General features: G+C 39.6%; 1 long non-coding RNA gene across 1 annotated transcript; it reads right to left on the bottom strand.

The window, feature by feature from the left end:
- Positions 1 to 496: 496 nt before the first annotated feature.
- Positions 497 to 1,694, bottom strand: LOC131724801 (uncharacterized). The gene is made up of 2 exons (XR_009320319.1): positions 1,127 to 1,694; positions 497 to 774 (listed from the first exon to the last, which is right to left on the bottom strand). It is a non-coding gene; the product is annotated as an uncharacterized LOC131724801 (long non-coding RNA).
- Between the last annotated feature and the right edge of the window lie 4,813 nt (positions 1,695 to 6,507).

Consider the following 6,507-nt stretch of genomic DNA (forward strand, 5'->3'; position numbering starts at 1 on the left):
AAATCACTTCACGTGCTGGTTAAATGTAATATGTGAGCACGGGGTTGCACAGAATTAATTCACGTGCTGGGATTCAAGTGAATAATTAATTAGTAATTGAATCCCAGCACAATAGTATATATAGACGCACATTTCTTGCACTCAGGGTTAGGTGTTCGGTGAGTGGAGAACGAGGGTGGAGAAGGAGAAATTAAATAATAAGAAAGAACGTAAATATAAAAGTGAATAACTGTCTCACTCACCGTGTTTCGTTTGTCTGTCTGTGCACTGTCTGTTTACTGTGTAGTCCGTTTTGTTTGTCTTTTTATTTTGGCGTGTAGTGCCGTGTCCCGTGTTTTTGTCTGTTAAACCCTTTTATTTTCTGTGCTGTTTTATTAAATGCTGAGCGAAACCATTTGCTCAGCTCCACCAAACTCCAAGTCTCTGTCGTTTGTGTTCCTGTTTCTGGTCTGACGCCACCCACTCCGGCCGTCTTTGTGACACAATCCAACAACAATTCAATGATGAAAACAAAGCTTTATTATTTGCTTAAATAATAATACTTGCTATACGCAGCAATGTGTAAAGCCAGTCAAAACTGTGGGGTTCAGACCCGAAACAATAACAGTAATCACACGAACAAGACACAACAAACACAAACACGTCCAGAGTTACAAGTCCAGAGTGAGTGCTATTATTGTAAGTGGTGAATTATAAGTTTAAATGTGCACAATGGTGAAGTGGAGTTCGGGTTTGTTTGCTGGCATTTAGCTACAGATCCTGGAGTTTAGCATTCTATAAATGACAAATGTGACAGTTTAATAGAGAGACAAAACAAAACACAAAAACTCACAGTTTCTTTTTACAACAGTATGGCCTTTACAGGTCTCTCCGTAACCATAACAAAGGAACAGATTGCTTTGCCACATCCCTGATATACCTTCAGAAGGGAGACCACATCAAAACAAGGGCAACAACTCAGGTAAGACAACTATTAAATGTATTTATCTTAATGCTAGAAGTCTCAGAAACAAAATGTTAGAAATTGAAGCTACTGCACTAACAAGTAACTATGATGTGATAGGTGTTACAGAAACTTGGTTGTCTGAGAGTAATGGAGACGAATATAATATTAGAGGGTACACACTGTATAGGAAAGACAGCCAGGACAGGTGGCAGAGGGGTAGCGCTATACATAAGAAATAGTCTTGAAGCCCAGGTGTTAAATCTGGACAAAGAAAACAATGGCGAATCAATAAGGGTCAGAATAATGTACAAAAATTCAAAGGGCATAATAATAGGAGCGTGCCATAGATCGCCAAATTCAGACGCTGAGCAAAATAATCTGTTATACAATAACATTAGAAATGCCTGTAGCAAAGGAGGCCATACTAATGGGGGATTTCAACTTCCCCCGTATAAAATGGGAGAACCCGGTGGGGAGCACGACAGACGAAATTGAAATGGTGGAAATGACAAATGACTGCTTCCTAACGGAATTTGTCAAGGTACCGACTAGAGGGGAGAATTGCCTTGATTTAGTCTTTTCAAATAACAAAGGCAGAATACCTAAAACAGAGGTCAGAGAGACATTGGCAAACCCAGAGCACAACATGATCTCATTTAAAGTGATTTTTAAAACCCCAAAAGTAATGACTAAAGCTAAGGTATACAATTTTAGAAAAGCAAACTATGAAGGTATGAAACAGAGACTAACAGAAGTAGATTGGAGTAAAATAGAGAAAAGATCCACAGAAAAATGATGACTGTTTTTTTTAAAAATGTAATACTAGAGGCGCAAAACAATTACATCCCAAAAGTGAGAAATCTAAATCTAAAACAAAATGGCCAAAATGGTTTAATAGATCAATTAAAAAAAAAAAATTCAGCGAAAAAAGGCACTTTTCAGAGCGTTTAAAAGGGACCAAAAACAAAGTACACAGAAAGAGTACTTGGAACTGTAAACACAAGTCAAAAAGGAAGTTAGGAAGGCCAAGAGAGAGATACAAATTAATATTGCTAAGGGATCTAAAACCAATTCCAAAATGTTTTCCAATATTATAACATCAAGAGAACATTCAAAGAGGAAGCTTAAATGTCTAAGAGACACAAATGGCAAAATCATAGATGAAGAAAAAAATAGCAAATATATTAAATGATTACTTTTCACAGGTTTTTACAAAGGAGGACACGGACAACATGCCCCACATGTCGACCTGTTCCTATCCAGTTTTAAATAACTTTAGCATAACAGAGGCAGAAGTGTTAAGGGACTAGGAGCTCTTAAAATAAACAAATCCCCCCGGCCAGATGAGATCCTCCCAATAGTACTCAAAGAAATGAAAGAAGTTATTAACAAACTGCTAACCAAGATCATGCACAGACTCTTGACGCAGGGGTTGTACCGACAGACTGGAAAATTGCAAACGTAATATCGATCCACAAAAAGGGAGACAAAACCGAACAAGGTAACTACAGACCAATAAGCCTGACTTCTATTGTATGGAAACTTATGGAAACTATAATAAGATCTAAAATTGAAAATTACCTATATGGTAACAATATCCTGGGAGACAGTCAGCATAGTTTTAGGAAAGGGAGATTGTCTCTTTCCAACCTACTTGACTTTTTTTCAGGATGCAACATTGACAATGGATAATTGCAAAGCATACAACATGGTTTATTTAGATTTCCAGAAAGCTTTTGACAAAGTCCCGAATAAAAGATTAATTCTCGAACTGAACGCAGTAGGGATTCAAGGAAATGCATGCACATGGATTAGGGAGTGGTTAACATGTAGAAAACAGAAAGTACTGATTAAAGGAGAAGCCTCAAAATGGAGAGAGGTAACCAGCGGTGTACCACAGGGATCAGTATTAGGTCCTCTGCTATTCCTAATCTATATATATAGTGTACTCTGAAATTAAAGCATAGAATAAATAAACAATTGGAGATAAAAAAAGAAATCATGGAATCGTTTTGTTTAACAAAATTCAATCTAAATTTTTGACTCATCAAAGTAGCCACCTTTTGCAGATATAACAGCCGGACACACTCGTGGCATTCTTTCTACAATGGAAATCAAATATTGTTCGGAAAGTTCTTCCCAACACTGTTGCAGAGGTTCCCACAAATGTGTTGCACTTGCTTTGCTTTCACCCTTCTGTCCAGTTCATCCCAAACCAGCTCGATGGGGTTTAAGTCTGGAGACTGTGCTGGCCATTCCATGATTTGAAGCCTACCGTCTTGTTCTTCTAAGGTAGTTCTGACATAGCCTGGAGGTATGTTTTGGGTCATTATCTTGCTGTAGGATGAACCCCTGACCAACTAGGCGTATACCAGAGGGTATTGCATGGCGCTGCAAAATGCTGTGGTAGCAGTTTTGGTTCAGGGTGCCACTCACTCTGTGCAAGTCGCCGACTCTGGATCCAGCAAAAGAGCCCCAGACCATCACACTTCCTCCTCCATGTTTGACAGTTGGTGTCACACACCGAGGAACCATCCTTTCGCCTACTCGACGGCGTACCAAAACCCTGCGTGATGAACCGAAGATTTCAAATTTTGATTCATCGGTCCATAAAACCTTCTTCCAGTCTTCAGTAGTCCACTGGCGGTGCTTCATGGCCCAGGCAAGCCTCTTTTTCTTATTTTGCCATCTTAGCAATGGCTTTCTTACTGCCACTCGACCTGTCAAACCTGCAGCTCGAAGTCTTCTCTTCACAGTTGAAACTGAGACTTGCTTACTTCAACCAGTGTTAAGCTGTGCTTGAAGCTGTTGTCCTGTGAGCCGCCTATCACGCAAGCTGTTGACTCTCAGAAATTTGTCTTCTGATTCTGTTGTGGCTTTGGGTCTGCCAGACCTCTTCCTGTCAGAGTTTCCTACAGTTTCCAAGTGCCTTTTGATGGTGTAGGAAACTGTACTCACTGACACCTTGGCTTTCTTTGCAATTTCTCTAAAGGAAAGACCTACACTTTTAAGGGTTATAATGGTCTGTCTGTCTTCCTTTGTTAATTGCCTTTTTCTCGCCATTATGAGAGCAATATACTACTTCCTGCAGTACAATACTGTCCAAATAATGCTTAAGAGGGTGTAGTAACACAGTCTGTTCCAACACTGCTTTTATACAGACAGAGGGTTTGTAAGTAATCAACAAAAGTTGGGACACCTGTAGGAATTGTTAGCATCAACTTTCAAGGCTTAATTTACTTCCATTGCTGCAGAACAGCTGTAAGTTGTTAACCCATTACTTGTTCCCTGAAAAAGGCCTTTTTGTATAACTCTGAAATGTTCATTATTTTTCAGTTTTTTGGTAACCTAAACTTTTTTTTTTAACCTCTGGCAGTTTACCGCTTACCTTTGTACCATTTCAGGTTATTCACTGGACTTGAACTGCTTAAATTTCAATAAAAACTGGAAAAATGGGGGTGTTCTAAAACTTTTGACCGGTAGTGTATATATTGTAGCGTGTGCTGGGTGTGACAATTATATCACACCAGAGTTTTATCACAACAATGTTTCCACTGGAGGACGCCAAAACTGGTGAAAACGATGTTATTTAAGTTTCTCAAACCACAGAATTACCAAGTTCAATGCAGGATGCTGGTTTCCCTCAAGTTCTCTCTAAGCTTCGTAAAATGGTCGAAGGAAATCAACCCTAAACTGCAACACATCCAGGGCGATGTTTTCCAGTCTGTAGTTTTCTCCACGCTGGTGTTTTCGGTCTGTACAAATAAAGTTATGTACGACTGACTTGGCCCTGCTGCAGGGCGAGTACGTCCTTTTTCAGTGTGCCGCTGCAAAGATGAATTCCCCGTCTTTCTGCTTCATATTTAAGTAAAAGTTTGCAACATTTGCACTGTACAAATCCACTTAAACTTTTACTATCACGGAAAACAACAACGTCAATGTTTCCAAACAGAAGATTTACCCTTTCCAGCAACAGAACTTTCCACTGCTAAACATTCTCTAGTAGAAAGCTTTCTTTTTATATCAACAGCCTCCATATTTAATAATGCAGAATCACTTTTTGGCTGTATTTTTTACATCATAAACACAAGAATGCCGAGACGCCTCTCACTGCACGCTTCACGTTTTATGCTTTACTCGCGTGGGATCCATGATAAGTCAGAAGTGAGTTTAGGAGGCATTTGCGAGAGAAAATGTAATAATGCATTTATTAATAAAACACTGAGCCGACCCGAGCCTAAGTGCTTCACACAGAATATACACCCGACCCAACCCGAACCCGACACATATAGTCGGGTGCCGTCGGGTTCGGGTTGGGTAGCCAGGCTTTAGTTACAACTTAGTTTCCCTGTACTGCTCCTTCTGCCAATTCATCAGCGCAATTGTTGCCTATAATTGTAACCTCTTTCCCCCTCAGGAGACCTGCTGCATGCTGAACATTGATTCTGTTAACCCTCAGCTTTCAAATCTCTTTTCATATATTTTGCATTGTGCTATAGGTTTGCCCATATGGTCAGAGTAACCATTCTCTTTCCAGGCTAGAGAGTGAATATTGAATGCTTAGGCGCAATAGCCGGAGTCTGTCACTAGTAACCTGGTCTCGCTGAACGTCCCCAGTATTTGAGCCATCTGAAGTCCCTTCAAGAGGGCTTTTGCTTCTGCTATTTGAACAGATCGACCTGACACCACTTCAGAGTGGTGTTGAGTTTCTTCATAAATTCCATTATTATTTTTCCAACTGAGATTCCTATACCGCCTATTGGGTTGCCTTTTATGACAGGAACCATCGGAAAATATCAGCCAGTCAGGTACAAACATCAGTTGTCCTGCTGTTGTGTTGCTGTTGTGTATCTTTCCTCCCATCCTTCAGACGGGGGAAGATTTATTTCTGAGATTAGAGGCTAGCCCAGTGATGGTGGTAAAGACTATTTTTTGGATCAGCTAGCAAAGTGACCTATCTATACCACCTTCGTTGCAGCACTTTCATGTTTACCAGTGATCCCTTTGTTAGGGTAGCTAGTCCTGGGGTATCACTGAAAACTTCAATAGGGTTGTCCTGGGCTAGGTTGAACAGATATGGGATTACTTTTATTTAAGGCAGTGAGTATTCTCTCCTCATAACAAAACTGCTTTTCTGTACTTATGAAATTAAAACATGCATTTTAATAGGCATTTCATCTCCTTTATTCTTCACTAACACACCTGCAGTTTGTTCTCCTATATGGAAGTACGCCACTAAAGTTTCACCACTCACTCAAGTGGCAATGTCCTGCACTTCCTGTATTTACATCTTAAGCTGATTAAATTCATCTTCCTCTATGCAGGAAAATATTTCCTGGGAAATACTCTGATACAATGGAGCTGTTAATACTGAGTACCCTGGTACTGTATTCCTTGTATAGTTAAATAACCCCATTACTGCTTGGAGCTGTTTCACATTTTCAGGTGATGAGATACTGCTATTTTTTCTTTGTAATGCTGTACTGAAATTCATACCCTGGTATTTAATTTAATTAAATTATTTATTTATTTTATTTGACATAATCTTCTACCTCCTCAGT

The sequence above is a fragment of the Acipenser ruthenus genome, chromosome 57 (genome assembly GCF_902713425.1).
Source record: "Acipenser ruthenus chromosome 57, fAciRut3.2 maternal haplotype, whole genome shotgun sequence".
NCBI lineage: Eukaryota > Metazoa > Chordata > Actinopteri > Acipenseriformes > Acipenseridae > Acipenser > Acipenser ruthenus.